Here is a 22,500-nt window from a genome sequence, read left to right as displayed (position 1 = left end):
GAAATTCTTTGGCTTTGAGCATTTTTTAAACAGTGGAATGTGAGGAGAATGGTCAAGATATGGGACTCTGGCGATCTGGGAGGGTGGGAGAGAGAAAGAGGGAAAGGAAGTCTCTCCATTAGGTGACTGTATCAGAGCTGTTGAAAGGAAAGCGTAAAATCTCAAGCTCTGATATGCAGTGAGCCAACAGACTGACATTTAAACTGTGCAGGTCAGAGGTGAATGTGTGCATAATCCACATGTCATCTGTCATTTTAAAATTACACTTATTTTCTCTCTCTCTTCTCTCTCTCTCTCTCTCTCTCTTCTCTCTCTCTCTCTCTCTCTCTCTCTCTCTCTCTCTCTCTCTCTCTCTCTCTCTCTATATATATATATATATATATATATATATATATATATATATATATATCCTGTTTCTCTGGAAACTGTACATTACTACAGTTTTTAATATCTCTATATCTATATATCCATATATCTTATTTATTTATAATAAAACTAATGATGATGATGATGATGATTATTATTATTATTATTATTATTATTATTATTATTGTTATTATTATTATTATTATTATTTTATTTCTTTATTTCTTTATTGTTTATTTATTTATTTATCAGGAACTGACAATGACTGGTGACCTGGTTATGAAACAGGACCAGGATTTAGCCGCATGAATGGTAATAACACATTTCTAAGTGAATGTGCACTGTTGAGGCACCTGTTTTATTGTATAGCTCCAGCAACACCTAAACGAGTCGTCTTCTGCAGACAGCGAAGCCTCAAAGCCAGCGTGCGTTTGAAGAGGCCGGGCCGGGGCAGAACGCGTCAAAGCACCAGCAACTCAGGGAGGCGGCAAAGACTCGGTTCTGTGACGGGGGCCACGTGTTTGATCTCCTGACTGGCATAGTTGTCTGATGGTGAGCTGCACTCTGTAGAGCTGTGCTGTGATTTCAGTGGCTGCACTCCAGAAGTGGCACGCAGGTTAAATATTTGAATGCAAGATATTTCGTAGCATATCTGGATATGACAAATATTCTGTTTAGACTCTTTTGATGGCCCCGGTTCTTTATTGCTGCTGGATGATGATAGCAAGAACTGAATCAGGCAGCTGATCACACGCTGGTGAGAATCGGAGTGTGCATGCGTGTGTACATGTGTTTTGTCTTACTACAGGGCAATCAAAACTAAAGTTGACAGTTAAGCGAGGTTTCCTGCCTCCAGAAGCCCAGGTGTGTGTGTGTGTGTGTGTGTGTGTGTGTGTGTGTGTGTGTGTGTGTTGCTTCTACCATATGCACATCACATGGATGTGCTTTATTAGACCACAAACTGACATTAACCCAAGTGGGAGGGTCTTCAAGCCATTGGGGTGTATGGCAGGTGTGAAGGGGAGATGTAGGTATTTTGAGGGACCTTTTGTACAGATTTTAAAATGACAGAAATAAACAACTAAGACTCATTATGACATTGTTGACTTTTTAGTGAACTTATTTCATGTTGCATGTGTGTGTATATTCTATTACTTTTGCCACAATATTAAATGATGCTCATTTCATTTGATATTTTGCCTGTACTGCCTGGTTTAATAACAGGTATTGGGACGCTGTTTTATGTTGCACACACTTAGTGGAACAAAGGACTTAGGAACTCCTGCTCAACAGCAAAAGAACAGTCAACTGTTTATCGCCGTGGCAACAAAGACTGGATTATGGGCCCATGGTTTAAGCCCTCTTAGGCTGTCACCTGCCATGTTTTCGCCTTCACCCCAAACTCTGACACACACACACACACACACGCACACACACACACACACACACAAACACACGTGCCAGCTTCAGAAAGTCTCCTTTTCCTGCAGCTGAAACTCCAACCTGCGAAGCCTCAGACACAAAGTACACACACACACACACACACACACACACACACACACACACACACACACACACACACACAAGTCAGCCGAGAGTTGCGGTGACAGAGAGAAGAGGCAGTGTGGGGCAAAACAGAGGAAATAGGGAAAAAATGGTCTGAACAAGATTGCCAGACAGTCTCACACAACACACACACACACACACACACACACACACACACACACACACACACACACACACACACACACATACACAAATGAACTCCAACAGTTTCCAAAAATGGGTTCATTTAAGTTAGCCTGGTAAATCTTGCGAATCTTTCTTCAATGGAAAAGACTTTTCTGCTGTTATCCTGATGAGTTTGGCAAGTGCGGAATTTACCAACTTGCTCGGTGGTGATGTCTGTACAACCAGATGCTATTCACTCAGTGCCAGACGGAAAAGCACAGGGCGGAACCAAAATGAAAGGCCCAACATTAAGAATGGCTTTCCTGACTACATTTTCACTGACATGACAATCTCCTCTCTCTCTCTCTCTCTCTCTCTCTCTCTCTCTATCTATCTCTATCTCTCTCTCCTCCATCACCCCATCCACTGTCTCTTCTTCATGTATCACATGTGTTCATCTTGTCCTCCATTACCGAATCATCCATTAATCTATGATGAAACAGATATCAAACACCATCATTATTTCAGCATTAGGCTAACAAGCTCCTGTTTCATATCATAACAAGCTTGCCGGCAGTTAAACGGAGCCCCGCCTTCAAAACTTTTATTCGCGATAGCTTGCCGCCACAGTGTCTATAACGAACTTTTTCAGCTGTTCCTTGCCTCGTTTTCTAAATGAGCATTAGATCGAGTTTTCATTTGATGGACGGCCCCTACATTTCTCTGTAGAACGCTCAGATTCTGCAGCGGGATATAGACGGGCCTTTATCATGGCAATCTGAGAGGGCTAACCTAATTTAGCAGCCTATACGAGAGGCACTAGCAGATTAGCGCACGCCCCGGTCACACCACCGGTCAATTAAGGCCTTAATTAACTCAGTTAATTATGCGAACAGGAAGTATCAGCTGCCGCCCGATTGTGTTTGAGGCTAGAAGCAGAAAGACCTAATGGGCAATCAGTGTGCCATACACACAAGCACACACGCATACTGCCATACTGCCATACTGCCATACTGCCATACTGCCATACTCCCATACTGCCATACTGCCATACTGCCATACTCCCATACTGCCATACTGCCATACTGCCATACTGCCATACTGCCATACTCCCATACTGCCATACTCCCATACTGCCATACTGCCATACTCCCATACTGCCATACTGCCAATTCAGTGTCCTTCTATAATTATTGGAAGATGGCCTGTAGTGTAGCTTGTGTAAGGAGGGATGACATAAATTGTCATCCATGCTTAATGAAGAGTTTATTCAGTGAATTATTTGTTTGAAAATACTAACGCTGCAATCTGATGAATGATCATCGACAAGGGTGAAATCATTCCAACACCAGATGCAATGCTTCGATGTTTCAAACAAGTGGTGCAAATACTTAGGCAAATGATAATGGCTGCGAATCATATTACGTGTGTGTGTGTGTGTGTGTGTGTGTGTGTGTGTGTGTGTGTGTGTGTGTGTGTGTGTGTGTGTGTGTGCAAAAGCCTATTTGATGAAGAGAGGTGCCTACAGCAGGATGCCACTGCCTAGAGGGTGTGTGTGTGCGTGTGTGTGTGTGTGTGTGTGCACCTCCCCATTTCTTATCAGTTCAGGGACCCAAACACCGGTCCCTTATATGATGTCACAGAACTAATCTCTTCCACACACACACACACACACACACACACACACACACACACACACACACACACACACACCTAATTATAAATGAGGCATGGCTGGCAGCATCAGGAATCTAATCACATTCCAAGCGAGTAATTTCAGCTCTCTCTACTCTATTCCACACACACACACACACACACACACATACACAGACTAACACACACACATACACACTGCACATCTCTGCACTACAGCCAAAAATTGTCTCAGACTTTCATCCATGCCTTAGGCAGATCTATCAGAGAGAGAGAGAGAGAGAGAGAGAGAGAGAGCTACAAAAAGGTTTGTTTTTGTTTATTTATTGTTTTGGACTTCCTACAAAATAATGGTTATGGTTTTCAAGCTACTGTAAAATATGTTGTACATTTTAGTATAAAGTATGACAAGAAATCATTACTGTGTGTGTGTGTGTGTGTGTGTGTGTGTGTGTGTGTGTGTCTGTGTGTGTGTGTGTGTGTGTGTGTGTGTGTGGTGTGTGTGTGTGTGTGTGGTGTGTGTGTGTGTGTGTGTGTGCGCGCACCCACGCATATGTGCATGTTCCAGTGTCAGATTAGTGGGTTATCTACCTTAATAGTGCAGTTTTCCTAAATCCGCCTCTGCTGAGGGGGAGGGGCAGGGTGCCTGGGTGGATCAGGAGAGAAAGGTGGGCAGTTCATGACCTGGTCAGGAATGCAGGCTCTCCTTCCCAGAATGCCACAGCGAAACCCGACACCCTCTCAACACTGCACGTCAATCAAACTGCTGGAGCAGTGCTCCACTAGAGAGAGAGCATTGGCTCTCCGCCTGGCCTTGTGTGTGTGTGTGTGTGTGTGTGTGTGTGTGTGTGTGTGTGTGTGTGTGTGCGTGCGTGCGTGCGTGCGTGCGTGCGTGTGTGTGTGTGTGTGTGTGTGTGTGTGTGTGTGTGTGTGTGTGTGTGTGTGTGTGGGGGGGGGGGGGACATAACACTCTGTCTGTAATTGATCCTGCAGGTATTGTGTGCTTATATGCGTTATATCTTAGGCAGTTTCTCTGCATTTGGCTAACTGCATTTCCAGAAGCCCCTCCCCTTGCTGTCAGTCATCAAGAGGCGGGGTTGTTCGTCTCCCCAGGAGCAAACAGTAATGACAGCTTCCTTCCTTGGGGTAAACACATCCCAGACCGTTTACTCACTTATCGATACACACAAATGGTCACACAAAAACACTAGGAATACAAACACACACACACACCCCTCTTCATGCCAAACATAACTACATAAATGCAGGTCAGAGTTTACCATTCTTAACATCTCCACTAACCAAAACATTCACACACACTTCATCAGTCTCTTTATTCAGCCTTTAGGGGTCTTTTATGACTCTTGAGTGTTTGCTGACAGTCTTTTGGTCAAAACTGTGCCCTCCGTCTCTCAGATGTTTTACGAGAAAAAAATGTGCGTCCTTTGCTTCTGTGGTGTCAGTAATGTCTCACTGAGAACCACTTAAACTTCCAAATAAACCCTGTAGTACTGGCCCACTTCCAATGGTGCACTGACATGACCTATAATATATGTATAGATAACAGCTGCTACCGCTTAGCATTAGTTGCTAGGATGCTAACTGAGCTAACAGCCAATTACCAGACCAGGAACATGACCAGACCAAAGTGAGGTATGTAAGAGCCATACTCTGACTGAAGCAAATGAACATACAATAACTGCACTGGTGGGGCTGTGTTTGAGGGGTGCTGACTGGGCAGGTTGCAAGTGCTTCTTTTGAGCTTGTTCTTAAAAATGCTGGATTATTTAGTCAGGACTCCATTTCAGATGTTTACTGCATGAGCCTGTAAAGTCACAAGCAATGATGTCAGTAATCAGATTAAAGTTACTTATCCAAGTAACTGTGCGTTACTATTTTTGTTTTCCTTAGTAAAAAAATATATTTTTGCTTTCTTCTTGGCTCAGTTCTACTTTTGCGTCTGACCGTAGCGCTCGACTCCGCACGCAGCGCGTGAACCTGTGAGAGCGCGAGCGCGTTCACGTCATTCTGTGCAGCGTTCTCCGTAACGATATGTGGTAGTGTAAAGAAATACCCCTCAAAAACAGGGGAAGGAACATTTACCTGACGAATTTTAATGTTGCTTTGTGTTTAACGTGCTTGAAAATATAATTGTATTTCGTTTCACAACAAATAGCTGTCTGACTGAACAGTTCGCTTGTATTACGTTTACAAATACATTTACAAATAATACGCAGCGACACAAACGTAATGTCAGGAGATACATTATTTAAATGTCAGGAGATACATTGTTTAAATGTCAGGAGATACATTGTTTCTGTTAAAAATGCACTTCCAATAAAGTGAGTATTGGACAAACAAATTTTGTTGCTGAATGTAACAACTAAAGTAACTTGTAATCTAACGTTTTAAAAATACTTTTAAAATCAAGTAATCAGCAATGTAACTAAGTTACTTTAAAAAGGAGTAATCAGTAATCGGATTACTTTTTCAGGGTAACTAAGTCATCACTGGTCACTAGGGCCTTGACTATAACCTAAATGCCGCATGGCAGATGTTTTAACCCCTTTGGCAATGATTCATTACATTTACAACAAGAAACAACTCTTGACACAAACGCAAAACCGCAAGCGCGATGTTGGTGATGTTGAAAGCCTATGTTATAACGACAAACATATGCGATTTCTGGCGCGAAATAAGTCCAACAGCGCTGACAAGATTCTTCTCAGGTTACGAACTTGCGCCTGCGCACATGCTACGCAAGCCCCAGCGCGCGCCCGTCAGCCCTCGTGCAGCTCGTCACACGTGTCCATCGTGAAAACTCTCTGTTTCTGCATTCCTGTCGCAGGTATACAGGTACTAGCATGACAAAGGAAACGGTGAAACCAAAGCGTGCGGTAGGCAACGTGAAAAGGCGCCCAAATGCCGCCACAACGTTCGTGCGTGCGTGCGTGCGTGCGATGCAATGCGTTTCTTCTCAGCTTCTCTGTGGGACGTGACATGAACTTGAATTCGCTTGCAACGCTTGTTTTCCCTCCTGCTCTCATGGGAAAATGGCACGAAATATTCTAATATTCTAATAGATCTAATTATTAGATAATTATTGTACTGTCAAAAAGTATAAGGTGAAAAGCGATTGACTTTTTCTGGCAATTAGCCAGCACGTGGCGCATTCCTTATGTTTTGATATGCTGTCGAAAAGAGTCTGATTGGGATTAATTACCTTGCTGACTGACCATTTCCTCGTTCTGGCTGTCATATTATTTCCCATTACTGGCAATCTGCACTGTTTTGGTAGTCTGACAAAGGTAATAATAACCATTGGTGTCACCCATCTTTAGCTGTTTTAATCTATTATATTTGAATTTTGCATCAGGCTTGATTGATGCGTGGACATTGAGCTGGAAATAGTTCTTCTGGACACCTTGAGTGTGTGTTGGTGGACCTGTTAAGTGCAAACAAGCCTCAATCAGTAACTTTTTACAGACAATAAATGGGTGCACTTCCTAAATCAGATCATTTTTGTTGTGTGTGTGTGTGTGTGTGCACAAATGTGTGTGTGTGTGAGTGCACGAATGTGTGTGTGTGAGTGCATGAATGTGTGTGTGTGCTGATTTTCACTCCTGTGTGCTGCCTTTTTGGGGGTGTGTCTCTACAAGTGAAAGGATGCACATGCATCCTCATTCCAGGACGTTCATTGTGACGCCCTGATGGAAAAAGTTTCTGTAACTAGGGCTCCCTGACGTAGGACGATGCCCTTGACTGAGTGTGGGGGGGGAGAGGGACTAGGGGGGACAGACCAGGGACAAAAGCCGACTGCCACCTTCAGTCTAAACGCTGCCTCTGTTTCTACAGACTCATTCAGTATTTGTACTTTCAACATGTCCAGATCAAACTTGGCTGCATGACTGCATATCTCATCATGAATGAAACCTTGTGTTGAACATAAGCTGAACGTGAACTTTACCTTCACAGGCCTTTACCTAAATTATCCTGGAATCTGGTTGGTTTTGAAACCGGAGCTGTATGTGATAGTATATAGTGACCTTATTTCATTTACTTGAAAGTCATACATTTGGTACTGCCAAACGATCATAAATTCTTTATAACTTCTTTTTTTATTTTCTATGTTATGTTCTCTAGGTATACTTGTTTTCTGACCATGTCATATTGTGTATGCAATGTTTTGCACACTGTCGAAGTTGCTACTGTGGCTTTTCAAAGTTGCTGCTCTGTCTTTTGTAATTTGTGCAGACTGATTTGTGTTGTCTTTTTGTGTAGACTGTTTTGTGTGGTCTGTCTTGTGTAGTTTGTTTGTGTAGACCGATTTTGTAGATGGTCTTGTGTAGTCTGTTTTCTGTATTCTGTCTTGTCTTGTTTGTGTCTTGTGTAGTCTGTTTTGTGTAGTCTATCTTATCCTGTTAGTCTTGTATAGTCTGTCTTGGGTAGACTGTCTTGTGCAGTCTGTTTTGTCTAGTCTGTCTTGGGGAGGTTTGTTGTCTTCTCTGGAATATCCACCACATTTAGTAAACATTCCTTGATGGTTTCATTGGCAATATCAGTGTTGAATTTTGAAGCTATGAAGAGAGACCAGACATATTTCCAAATAGTTCTGGCAATGATTTTCTATTCATATTTTTTTGTTTCTTTATTCCTTTCTTTCTTGTGGAGAGCATTTGTGTGAGCCAGATAGTATAGTGAATGTCCAGTTTTGCTCAGGTGTACAAAAACTGAACAGGAAAAAAAATCATACTTTCATTCTTTCAGTTTTAGTCTATTCACAGTATTAGGATGAGTTTGGACTGTTTCTACCCAAAGCCATGACTACATCAGGGAGCCCTGAATTTAACAAGATACACCCACACACACATACACACACACACACACATACACTTCACTGGACTAATCCTGAAGCAGTACAATGGTCCAGATTGGGCTCACTTTCTTGCCCGTTTTGGATTTGCACTCATTTATACTAGTGTGTGTGTGTGTGTGTGTGTGTGTGTGTGTGTGTGTGTGTGTGTGTGTGTGTGTGTGTGTGTGTGTGTGTGTGTGTGTGTTGGAGGAATGGGTCAGGCCCGCACTTTGGCCTGAAGCCTTTACCATGAAATGAAATCCCCTTAATCTGTCATCACCTTCGGAGAGGTGTGGAGTGGAACGAGGGAATATCACCATGCATGTGTGTGTGTGTGTGTGTGTGTGTGTGTGTGTGTGTGTGTGTGTGTGTGTGTGTGTGTGTGTGTGTGAGAGAGAGAGAGAGAGAGAGAGAGAGAGCATTTGTGCAGGTGGGTGGGGGTGCTTTTTGCATTTTTGTTTAAACAGACAAGACCGAGTGTGCATGAGCCACCATGATATTTATTATGTCATGGCAGGTCTAATATTAGCTACTGGCTGCCATGAAATTTCTTCCTTCATATTTTTTGAACATTTTTTGTTTGTGTGTTTTTGTTTATATATATTGCTTGTCATTGATGTATTTTTTGTGCATCTGAAAGGTGTCAGTTCACACACACACACACACACACACACATGTATACAGACACACACACACACACACACACACACACACACACACACACACACACTCACACTCATGCTGCATGGCCTAGTTACCACATGCTTGTCAGGGCTGTGATGTCTACAGTGCCTCTGTTCTGGGTTCTGTTTTGATACACACATACAGGCGTTACAAACCGATCTCAAGGTCAAGCAACCCATAGAACTGGGCCTTCAACTCTCGTTTACTTCCTCCTATGCAGGCCAGATGGGTCACTCTCCTTCTCAGCAACCCTGACGATGAAAGTCACTAAACTGTCTTTAATATCCCCACTGACTGGACCTGTCATTAACCGTAGACCTGCCTTTCGTTGACCTGTTTTCAGTCTGTGTGAAGGTCTGACGTTCTGAGCTCTGTTCTGGAGAGTCCCTGTCTCCAGCCATCAGCTCAGCTGAAGAGGTTTGAACCTGAGGAGGTCAGTTCAAACAAACGAACAATTCAGCACATTTGTCTTGTGAAGAAGCTTGCAGATGCACCCAGTGAATGCTTTGCTGCTGATCTGAGATCAGTCTGACACATAACTGTAACGCAGTGAGGCAGAAACAGGACGCAGATTTAAACGTGGAACGTTTATTACTGACAATGCGGGAACGAACAGAAACTCACAGGACAGAAACATGCACAAACCTGATGGAGGAGTGGACCGGGACAAAACCCCCCACAGAGAGGTGCTTTCTCCTGGAGTGCCCAGCACCAGCTGTCCGACACTAGACCCGAAATGAAGGGCCGGGCTAGCGCACAGAGCTTCGTCAGCTTGGAGTAGCCTACCCTGGGGAGAGCGTACCAACAGACCATCTTAGGATGACGAAGGGAGACAACATTGGGACAAACGCAGGGACATTTGCCATTAGGGGGACAAAGGGAAACAAAGCAGGATGCCTTGCTGGGAAGCAGGTGCCCAGCGGTCCTGTGGGAGCAGCCGTGGGCGAAGATCCCTTGTGTGCCGAGGACTCTCCCGTTGGACACACGCTGACCGGAGCACCTGGGGAGAATGTACCTGCTTCAGGAGGATGTGGGGAGTGCACACCGACCTTACAGGCAGATGGGAAGCTAGCATCGGTGGCTCTAACTAAGGAGAAGGGTGGCGATACCTTAGTGTCTTCTTGGGGCGCTCGCGAGAGCTTTCTCGGTCGTACAGACCAAACTCCTCTCCCTGTATCAGTCCTGGCACCCTGTCGGTCGCTGAGAGGAGCTCGCCTCCAATGGCAAACCCACCCACTGCCAGACATGTAGTGCACCGGAGAAGTCTGGGTCGAAGAGGAGGAGTGTCCTTCGCTAGCTGGCTGGTGTCCACTCTGACCACATGATCAGAGAAGTCCCACTGGAAACCAGCCAGCCGCTCCTCCTCCCCAAATCGGACCGCCTTGCCCGAAGCATTAGTTCTGATGTTGCAGGGTTTAGCAGGAAGGAGGGGGTGTCGCCTCTTTCTCTTCCTGCCGTGATTACCTTTGGGCATCCCGGACGGTCTGTTGCTCCGTAACGCAACGAAGCAGAAACAGGATGCCGAGTTGAGTTTAAACGTAAAACGTTTATTACTGAAAACGCGGGAATGAACACAAACTGAAGACGAACAACTGACGAAGACGACACGTACGCTAACGCACATGAACGTAAACACACGCAGACACAAACGGACGTGTACACAACCATAAACTAGCTGGAGGGAGGAGTCAGGCGGACCGTGACAATACTGAGTCAGATATTGCTTCATCGGAGCTCTTCCTTGTTACCTCCTAACCATATTATGTTGCAACATGCTCACCGAAGAAAAAAATTATTTCTGTTTGAAAAAAGCAACATTAAAGATATATCAGACCACACAAGTGGTGAAAAAAAAAAACAAAACTGTAACATCGTTTGAGAGAAGCGAGTGTCACTGGTATGGGGAGGCATGCCCACAGCTTCCTGTGAACAAGAGAAAGAGTGCAATCTGTGAGGGGGTGAGGGCGTGTATGAAGTGGCTCACCGGCATGACTGCTACTGTCTTCCTCTGAATTAAAGAGAGAGAGAGAGAGAGAGAGAGTAGTAAGGTTATATTATGTGTAGGTGTGTGGATTCTGCTGTGCTGATGTCACAAATGCTGTTACAGCTACACTGAGTGGGTGCTTGTGACAGGAATGAAGGGGTTAAAGGATATGCGCACACACACACACATAAACACACGTGTGTGCATGCACACACACATAAATATACCCACATTTGTTTTTATACCATGTGAGAGGTCATACATATGTCAAATTTTGTGTGTATATATATATATATATATTACACAAGGTAAAATAAAAGTAACACTAACTATATTTAAAATTAATTATATAAGTAATCAAGATATGAAATATGAAGATGGTAGCTATAGTAACCCATGTGTTTCTGTTCTATTGTTTTCCCATTTTTCCGACAGTCACAAATTTCTTTCTCATGAAAGTCTGCAAACAGTCTGCGTGATGTAAGAGTATCTCATTTAATGAGATAATAAAGTAACAAACGTTTCTACTGAATCGCAGTGCAAAGAGCCAATAAAATAGAGCGATATCAAAACACTTTAATGAGCCACTTTAATGAGATTAACTAAAACATTTAAATCACTACTATCTCCTTGTAAGGTTTTCACTCACTCGCTCACTCAGTAACATTTTGAACTGCTGTTGCTTAACCGCCTGTAAAATAGACTGAAAAGACCTTTAGTGGCATGTGAAGATTATTGGACAATTGAAAAATCAAAAGAGTAAGTTTATAAAGTTTATAACAGGTTAAACACACTATAGAGAGCTTTTCCTGACAGCTACATTACTAATTATAGCTGCGGTTGGATGTGTATTGTGTGTGGGTGTGTGCATGTGTAAAGGGAGGAGAGTTTGTTATCGTAGTAAAGCTGTTTTGTGCTGAAACACATTTGGAGTATGCTACATGCAGTCTGCATGTTCTTGGACACACACTCAATAGAAATATTAACAGGGTAGGAAGAGTCATGTGACAAACCTGAACCCTCATCATCATAACACTAACACGGTGTTAGTGCAGTGCAGCCTGTCACTGATGAACACAGTATATGTTATTGCTGTGTTCTACCAAACCATCATATCACTGCGACTTCTGGTGTGTAAGACTGTCTGTATATGTGTGTGTGTGTGTGTGTGTGTGTGTGTGTGTGTGTGTGTGTGTGTGTGTGTGTGTGTGTGTGTGTGTGTGAGTGTGTGTGTTTTACAGTTTAAGCCACAGGAAAATTGGGCGACTATTTTCAACATAGGTGTGAAAATGAGTGGCGGAGGCCAAGACACATGTGCGTGCAAACACGCACACACATACACACACACACACACACACACACACACACACACACGTGCACACGCAAATGCGGCAAAAGAAATCCAGTGTACTCATGGGTAGTTGTTAATGATGCTTTGATGGATACAGGCTGAGAAAAGGCGGTGTCTCCTCTCCCTAAACGTGAGCAGGGTTAGTTCAGCATGGCCAGATGAGATGTGGGGGGTGTTAGAAGGTGTTCTTCATGCACCGTGATGCCCTACGCTCACTCTGCAGTCAGTGACCGCTGTGTCTCCACCTGCCGAGCTCCACCTGCCGAGCTCCACCTGCCGAGCTCCACCTGCCGAGTGTTTGTTGACATGTTCTGCTTCACAGTAGAGCGTGCACATACACACACACGCAAACACAGATGCACACAGTTATATTTAAAGTGTGCATTAGAATGTGGATCTCAGAGTGTTTGTTTAGGTGAAAGGCCCTTAACTGATTCCACGCATATTCTGGGCATGCACACACACACACACATACACACGCACACACACACACACCCCATACACATATGTATCAGGTGAGTACTCGTCCCATCAGGTGATGAAGCATCCCTCTGATATTTCTAGAACGATGACTAACTGACTAAATGACCAAGTCATCTATCCTTGTCATTTATGTACTGTTGAGATCATTTCACTAGCTGAAGATGTAGCTGATTTAACTTCCAATCCATATCATGGTCTTTAATTTGACCGCTAGATGTTGGTCTAAACAGCAACTTCTCATTTTGTGTGTGTGTGTGTGTGTGTGTGTGTGTGTGTGTGTGTGTGTGTGTGTGTGTGTGTGTGTGTGTGTGTAAGTGGTTGTGTGTGCCTGTGCACTGTGACACTAAGCTTGAAATAGCTCATGGTTGGAAAGTAGAAGCATCGACTAACACACATGCACACACACACACACTAAAGCACTAAAGTACATTAATTCACACTCACAACCCCTCTATGAGGGTACTGCTGAGAACGTAGTTTCCCATAGACTTACCACTGCTAATGTTTAGTGTGTAAACATGTATGAGTGTGTGAGTGTGTGAGAAAATCACCACAGGTCTTCAGCTTTGCATTCTCAGGGGAATACATGCTGACACACACACAATTTCTCTCTCGCTCTCTCTCTCAGCTTGCACTGTGCCCCTATGTAAATGTGTGTGTATCAAAACACTTTCTGCTAAATTATATTTACTAAGATTAGTATGTAAGAGAGCAACCAATCACAGTAACTTCCTTAAATTCATATAACAACCCTCATGACCTGCAGCCGTCACCGCTAGTCACAGGGAACAGGTCACCCTCAAAAACACATCAAGTCATAACTTTTATTAAAACAACACAGCGTTTCTGGATCAGAAAGGACAAGGCCTTTGTCCTAGATGTGACCTTGACATTCTGATTTTGCCTTGAAAGGCATAAAATCACACGTTTTTGGTGAAACGTCTTTTCTTAAACAAAGAATCTTCCAAGTTGTTTTGAAGGCCAAACTTTACATGGAATACGACACATCACATCCTCGAATGATGAGGTTGATCTCGTCACCCGCCCACGGCTGGGCTTCGTGTCACCACGGCGACCATCGCCTGCTAAGTGCCACGTCATCCTGGGCCAGGAAGTGCCAGCGTGATAGCTGCGTTTATGCACGAGTGTAATTACGCTAACTATTGTTTGGACGGGTAATTGAACTCATTTTGCTACAGGAAGGAACCCGGTATCCCTGAGCATCTCATTCCAAAAGGCCAGTCTGATAATGGGATAACCAAGAAGAGGAAAAGTGACATACTTCTTAGAGAGGTTCCCCCATCACACACATGCTCGCACACACACACACACACACACACACACACACACACACAGACGCAGACACAGAATTTTAATGGACGGATGTCATGTTTGGATGAAGCCAAGAACACATTAAGGCAACTCAATACACACTTCTGGGATGTTAAAATCACCCTCATTAGTTTTATCGGAGAAATCACATTTTTCTGGCGTAGTCCATTTGAACGGCAGGAAGTGGTATTACTGACACGTACACACCCAAGTCACTAAAGAGCCATGTGAAAAATAGTCGATGAAAAATTGTGTTAATATTGCAAGACCTCAACAGCGATGTTAGTACTGGTATCACCGAAGAAAAGAAATGTCAAAACCATCAATATACACTGTCGACAAAACACAATATACTGGGATAGAGTTCAGCTTTCTGTATGCTGGTTTTTTACTAAAGTCTTGCTTTGTAAATACTTGTGAGTTCAGAATTCCCAGGCAAGACTTCACAGCCAAACCACTGTCTGATTGCTTCTATTACTACTAATGGCTTTGTCCTTAGTCCAAACACACACATACACCCCCTCCAACACACACACACATACTAACACACACTAACAGTATAATGATTTGTCTAAACTGTTTCAAAAGTTCAACTGCCTTGCAGCTGCTGAGAGACAGAGTGATGAGGGAGAGAGAGAGACAGAGAAATAGAGAGAGAGAGAAACAATGAAGCACATATAAACTGGAAAAGCAAGTCCCAGTGCCAACAGTTTCATGACACTCTTTACAAAGGAAAAGGAAGAAAGAGAGAGAGAGAGAGAGAGAGAGAGAGAGCGCAACTGATCAGTTACAGTCTGGTAACATGTAGGTGATTCATTTAAACACAGAAGTCCCCTCCAGCATACCTGACAGACATTCCCCTCTCCGGGACAGAGAAAACACACACACACACACACAAGCAGTGAAAGACATGCAGGAGACTGAAGTGTTCAAATGCTACGTGAGTACTGGAGTTCACGGGACAGCATGAAGGCCATAATTAAAACCCAACTGAGCTGTCAAACACATAGAAATGCACGTGACTGCACACACACACACACACACACACACACACACCTCCACTGTGTGGTTTATTTAAGGTTCAGAGTAGAAGCAGTCTGCCAAGCTCAATTAGGTGAGTGTCAGTGATCAGTCTTTTAAAGGAAAGAGGAATTGCAATATAATCCCTGAGAACACAGGCAGATAAACCCAGGAGAGGAAGAGTACGGCAGGGAGACGAAGAGGGGACGCCCGAGCCCAACGCTTCTTCACCGGCCGTCTGGAGGAGTGGATACCCGTAATAAATAACCGGACCTGTCAACGTATTGGGTTCGCTCGCAGTGGATATGGGTGTGAGGTTCGTAATGGAATTTAGATTAAACAGTGGAGAAAAAGTTGCATTGCTAGGTGGCTACATTGTATGAACCATATTAATCGTGTAACAAGGGGTTGTAATTGGGGTTTTTAATTAATGACGCCTGAATATTGCATGAGTTCCAGCGTACAGTGCAGCGTTCTGCATCAAATTCAGGACAGTTTCAGAAACTGGGTAGAAAAGTTTCCTTTATACATTTAAAACTTTAATTTTACTTATAATATTGTCGAGTGAGTTTCACACACACCTTATTTTTCAAAGTAAAGGAATGATGAAATGATTGTATGTCTGTCTATGGTTATTTGTGCTTTTTGGCAAACGTTTAACTTGCAAAACATTAGGTAATGACATTGACTCCTGTAGTTTAGAAGTAGTCTGACTCAATGGTATCTTGAATTCTGGCCTATTCGTACTATTACCTAGGATGAATTCTGTGATCAGATGCAAAGCACTTTGTAAGTCGCTCTGGATAAGAGCGTCTGCTAAAATGCCGTAAATGTAAAAATAAAATGTAAATGAAACAAACTTTACATCTAAAAATGTACTTCTGTTCAGTTTTCAAATAAAATAATATTGCTGATCTGACAAATGACAGTAGTGGTGTGTGTATGTGAGGGTATGTTTGTAAATGACAGTGTGTGTAGTAGTGGTGTGTATGTGAGGGTATGTTTGTAAATGACAGTGTGTGTATTAGTGGTGTGTGTGTAGAAGTGGTGTGTATGTGAGGGCATGTTTATTAAATGTGTCTGGATCGGTGTCAGTGAGAAAGTTGAAGATTTGTGACTGGGTGTGGCTAGGCTTCATTCATCTAGCATGCATTTGTATGATTGTGTGGTTGAGTGTGTCTGTGTGTACCTATGTGTGTGTTTGTGTGTCTGTGTGTACCTATGTGTGTGTGTATGTGTGTGTATGTGTGTGTGTGTGTGTGTGTGTGTGTGTGTGTGTGTGTACCTCAGTCATATATTTCCACTCTTAAGCATATCTCAGATATGTGTACATTAATAACTCCACTTACAATATGTTTCCATTACCAGGTGTTACCAGATGCTGTTGGTAATGGGCACAAAACTTAAAGTATAAGATCTTGTGAGGTCACAGACAAGACACGTGGCCCTGTGGGTTTTGAACAGCAGTAATCTTAAACAAACATTCATACTGTCTTCCTTAATGCCTGTGAACACACTCGAGCCAAGAACTATGTTCTGTACAGCTGCTGTATAAATAACCCTTAACGTCTACATGCCAATACACCTGTATCACAGTATCAGTGTTACATAACAGCACCATTGCTAAACCTGATATTGTGTTTGATCTGGGTAATTTGCTGAGCAGATTGGCCATGTGTCAAGCAGTGTATGTTTGCTTCAGTTAATTAATTTGTTACAGGTAAAATTATGTGAGACAATCTGTATCACATATCACAGACTAGATTCATATTCCTACCAAAGACTCTTATCCCTGAAAGGAAACTTTTACTATTATTCTATTATAGTCTACACTTCTGATCTGATCAGTACTGTTGAATCAGTATTACAATTGAATTAAAATTTATATGCATGAAAACAAGAAAAGTAATATTAATTTTCTCAGCCTGAAATTCACAGAGCCCTTACACTTTAAACTCTCATTCCTCTGGTTTGTAACTACACACCTTTAATTTCCATTTCAGTGGGATCATGGAACAATTCAAAATAACTGGTAAACAAAATTTAATAACAAAATTTTAAAGCTTTCATTCCAGATGTTAAATTAATCATTCAACTGATGAATATGTGATTATGGGAATTGGTTGCCCCCTCTTGAAGCTAAAAAGAGAGACTGTTTGGTCAGTTTCTTTGTTAGTTTGGCTTGTTGGTTGTTTTGTGAAAGAGTTTTGTGTTTTCCTCTAAACTCCTGTCTTCCAAAAAGTAAAGAAAGTGCCCAGTCAATGAACAGGGGGAGGAGTGGAGAGGAGAGTGGGCGGAACTGAGGGTGGGGCTATAGCCCGGAGGGTGGGGTTATAGCCGGGAGGGTGGGGCTACGGCCCTGAGAGAAATCTGGAGTGCTCTGCTACTCTACTTATTAGGGCATTACAAAAGTACCTGCTTTAAGAGTTCAAACACTCTCCACTCAAACACAACGGACTACGCGCACACGCCCGGCAAAAACACACAAACACCCTCACTGTTCACGCCCACACCCAGTGGGCCGGCCTTGAGGGGGGTACGCACCACCTCAGGCAGGCTCTATTCACACTGGCTGTATCAGGGTCATTAGAGCTATTAACATACCTGAAGCAGGGAGTGGCAATTTATCTAACCCTGCTGAGAACGCAAACACACAGTAGGACAGTTAGGAGACAGTGAGGGGGCCATGGGTCAAAAGAAAAGGTCACACACAAGGGGGCAGTTAGTGAAATACTGCAGAGAGGCAATAAAGATTCACACACACACACACACACTACACGCACTATACTCACACAGAAAAAGCTTCTGATTTGCCTTAACACGTAATGGACACAAATGAGCACGAGCTCTAAGCCCACAGTGAAGGTATTAATTCTGCTTTTTAATCAGGCTTCCTGAAAGCGCCTTAATGTGGCGTTCATCAGCCTGTTGAGAGGGGGCGTTCGGAGAGCAAACGACAACCGTTCTACTGTTTCAGCCGAGCGTAGGTCTGAGGTAACCGCAGAGGAAGCCAGACAGCCTGGCACACTGTCTAGGGCTCCCCAGCCCGGCCCCCAGGGGCCCCCCGGCCCGACCTGGCCCCCAGGGCTCGGGTGCCATGCCACGTTTTCTCTGTGTCTCATCTCTGACGCACCTGGAGGGGGTCGGGATACCCCGCAAACCAAGCAGGGAAGTTCTGGTGCGGCCGTCACCATGTGATTATCAAAGTCTTTAACATACCTCATGACTACCAATGTGAATATAATCTTACCATCGCCAGCGATAAACAGCTGGGTAATTGTTACCATAATTGGCACTGGTGTGAGACATCACACCTGATCACCCAGTGATAAGGACCATGCATTACAGACCAGCAGACAAGCATAATGGAGAGGGGTGTGTGGAGACCACAGAAAAATATTGCAGACACTGGACGTCTTCCACGAGGACATCGTTTACGGGCCTTCTGACTGCAGGACAGATACGCTTGTGTGTGTGTTTGTGTGTGTGTGTGTGTGTGTGTGACAGAGCTTATGAGTCTTTTCTCACCATTATATTGCTCTCTGGCTTGCCAGATAACTTGGACAGCAGTATCTACAGGACCCCAGCACTCCATTCAGATTTCACTAACACACACACACACACACACACACACACACATACACACACATACACACTAAAACCACACACATGGTTTCTAATTAGAGTACAGCACTTTCTCTTGAGCCATAAAGTGACTAATCAGACATGTGCTAAACCAGTGTTGAAACGCACACACCCAAATAATCATAAACAAAGCAGCATTTGGTCATTAAAGTAGTAATTGGGAGTTGACTGTGAAAAGGTTTGGGCTGTAAATGGTAATTCAGGTCAAAATGGACCTGAGTGTGTGAAGGAAGAGAGAGACAGATGGAGGGGGAGTTCCCCTTATCCCCACAGAGGGTTGAACTGGCAACCAGAGGAACGCTGCAAGCACTCTGTGTGTGTGTGTGTGTGTGTGTGTGTGTGTGTGTGTGTGTGTGTGTGTGTGTGTGTGTGTGTGTGAAGGGGGGAGCGCGATACACAGACAAACAGACAGAGAGAAGGAGAGAGAGGGACCCTTGTTGGGCTTATCTAAAGGGTCCTGTGTTCATTGGATTAATATTGGACGCATCCTTGCATTAGCGGGTGTCCCCTCATGGGACAACGGGACGCTCGTCATGACAATCAAAGCCCCGGCGGGACAGAGGAGGCGACCGTATGGGGCCGGCGGGAATCGATCCCGCCACACCCTCGCAGAGAGCCGCGCCGTGGCACGTTTGACGTCCCGGGCAGGTCCAGGGTACGCTGCCCCGGTGACACACAGACGGGCCCCTGGGCAGCAGGCCCGTTATGGCCCGTTAGTTCAGCAGCTCTGACAGCTCAGATACACTCAAACCAATATTCACTTCACTTTGGCTCTCTGTGTAAGTGAAATATTGAATGCTCCCTTATACCTGTTTAGACACACATTAAAACCATTTACACACTTTTTGTCCTGACTTTGTGTGTGTCCTGCTCACACACACACACACACACACATGCAGGCTCCAAGCACAATGAGTGTTATTAGTGTGTTAATTTGATGTTGTGGTTGTGAATGGGAGTGGGTTAGAGGTCAATCACAAACACTGCAGCTCCCAAATCCGCCCTCCACGCTCAATACACGCCATTTAAATGCCCGATTAGCATCCTACAGACACGCCCCTAGTGCACACACACACACACACACACACACACACACAGACCTGCTCCTTCTCTCTGACTCTATCTTTCCCAACCTCGCCTGGTATTTGACAGGTTGAGATTGATGGTGGAATGCCATGTAGTGATGTAATCAATTTCGTATTGCTCTCTGGAGAGAACACACACACACACACACACAGACCTCAAAGGTGCTGGGAATTAGGTTGGCCCTCTGGTTCACTCAAGAACCCAAGCGCACACAGTCTCTCACACACTCGCAGGCATGCATGCACACAAAAGATGTCGTGATGATCAGGCGTTATCACCAAATGCTTGTTGTCAGAGACAATCTGATGATGAACTAATAGGTGATATTAAGATAAGAGCACAACAAGAGGGAGGGCATGAGAAAAGGGGAGGAAGGAAGGAAGATAAAAGCCCATGGGTGGGAAAACAGAGCAGGCCAAACACACGGGAGCCTGCTGTGTCCCAGGAGCAGTGAGGAGGACCACTAGGAGGAGGTGGAGTCTGGAGGTGTAGTCTGGAGGTGTAGTCTGGAGGTGTAGCCTGGAGGTGGAGTCTGGAGGTAGTGTCTGGAGGTGTAGTCTGGAGGTGTAGTCTGGAGGTAGTGTCTGGAGGTGTAGTCTGGAGGTGTAGTCTGGAGGTAGTGTCTGGAGGTGTAGTCTGGAGGTGTAGTCTGGAGGTAGAGTCTGGAGGTGTAGTCTGGAGGTGTAGTCTGAAGGTGGAGTCTGGAGGTGTAGTCTGGAGGTGGAGTCTGGAGGTGGAGTCTGGAGGTGTAGTCTACAGGTGTAGTCTGGAGGTGTAGTCTGGAGGTAGTGTCTGGAGGTGGAGTCTGGAGGTGTAGTCTGGAGGTGTAGTCTGGAGGTGTAGTCTGGAGGTGGAGTCTGGAGGTGGAGTCTGGAGGTGTAGTCTGGAGGTAGAGTCTGGAGGTAGTGTCTGGAGGTAGAGTCTGGAGGTGTAGTCTGGAGGTAGAGTCTGGAGGTGGAGTCTGGAGGTGTAGTCTGGAGGTGTAGTCTGGAGGTAGAGTCTGGAGGTGGAGTCTGGAGGTGTAGTCTGGAGGTGTAGTCTGGAGGTAGAGTCTGGAGGTGGAGTCTGGAGGTGTAGTCTGGAGGTAGAGTCTGGAGGTAGAGTCTGGAGGTGTAGTCTGGAGGTAGAGTCTGGAGGTGGAGTCTGGAGGTGTAGTCTGGAGGTGTAGTCTGGAGGTAGAGTCTGGAGGTGGAGTCTGGAGGTGTAGTCTGGAGGTGTAGTCTGGAGGTAGAGTCTGGAGGTGTAGTCTGGAGGTGTAGTCTGGAGGTAGAGTCTGGAGGTGGAGTCTGGAGGTGTAGTCTGGAGGTGTAGTCTGGAGGTAGAGTCTGGAGGTGTAGTCTGGAGGTGTAGTCTGGAGGTGTAGTCTGGAGGTAGTGTCTGGAGGTGTAGTCTGGAGGTGTAGTCTGGAGGTGTAGTCTGGAGGTGGAGTCTGAAGGTAGAGTCTGGAGGTGTAGTCTGGAGGTGGAGTCTGGAGGTGGAGTCTGGAGGTGGAGTCTGGAGGTGTAGTCTACAGGTGTAGTCTGGAGGTGTAGTCTGGAGGTAGTGTCTGGAGGTGTAGTCTGGAGGTGTAGTCTGGAGGTGGAGTCTGGAGGTGGAGTCTGGAGGTGGAGTCTGGAGGTGTAGTCTGGAGGTGGAGTCTGGAGGTAGAGTCTGGAGGTAGAGTCTGGAGGTAGAGTCTGGAGGTGTAGTCTGGAGGTGTAGTCTGGAGGTAGAGTCTGGAGGTGTAGTCTGGAGGTGGAGTCTGAAGGTAGAGTCTGGAGGTGTAGTCTGGAGGTGGAGTCTGGAGGTGGAGTCTGGAGGTGGAGTCTACAGGTGTAGTCTGGAGGTAGTGTCTGGAGGTGGAGTCTGGAGGTGGAGTCTGGAGGTGGAGTCTGGAGGTGTAGTCTGGAGGTAGAGTCTGGAGGTGTAGTCTGGAGGTGTAGTCTGGAGGTGTAGTCTGGAGGTAGTGTCTGGAGGTGTAGTCTGGAGGTGTAGTCTGGAGGTGTAGTCTGGAGGTGGAGTCTGAAGGTAGAGTCTGGAGGTGTAGTCTGGAGGTGGAGTCTGGAGGTGGAGTCTGGAGGTGGAGTCTGGAGGTGTAGTCTACAGGTGTAGTCTGGAGGTGTAGTCTGGAGGTAGTGTCTGGAGGTGTAGTCTGGAGGTGGAGTCTGGAGGTGGAGTCTGGAGGTGGAGTCTGGAGGTGTAGTCTGGAGGTGGAGTCTGGAGGTAGAGTCTGGAGGTAGAGTCTGGAGGTAGAGTCTGGAGGTGTAGTCTGGAGGTAGAGTCTGGAGGTGTAGTCTGGAGGTGGAGTCTGAAGGTAGAGTCTGGAGGTGTAGTCTGGAGGTGGAGTCTGGAGGTGGAGTCTGGAGGTGGAGTCTACAGGTGTAGTCTGGA

The 22,500-nt window shown here is 45.0% G+C and overlaps 1 long non-coding RNA gene across 1 annotated transcript in view; it reads right to left on the bottom strand.

The window, feature by feature from the left end:
- Positions 1–22,500, bottom strand: part of LOC143506909 (uncharacterized) — a 34,188-nt gene that overhangs the window by 2,403 nt on the left and 9,285 nt on the right. The window contains exons 2-3 of the long non-coding RNA XR_013128548.1: positions 9,875–10,016; positions 9,552–9,654 (exon numbers count right to left, since the gene is read on the bottom strand). This is a non-coding gene — a long non-coding RNA (uncharacterized LOC143506909). The remainder of the gene's footprint in view (positions 1–9,551; positions 9,655–9,874; positions 10,017–22,500) is intronic.

The sequence above is a fragment of the Brachyhypopomus gauderio genome, unplaced genomic scaffold (genome assembly GCF_052324685.1).
Source record: "Brachyhypopomus gauderio isolate BG-103 unplaced genomic scaffold, BGAUD_0.2 sc607, whole genome shotgun sequence".
Taxonomy (NCBI): Eukaryota; Metazoa; Chordata; class Actinopteri; order Gymnotiformes; family Hypopomidae; genus Brachyhypopomus; species Brachyhypopomus gauderio.
The sequence above is the reverse complement of the archived record's forward strand: the minus strand, read 5'-3'. Positions and strand labels throughout refer to the sequence as shown.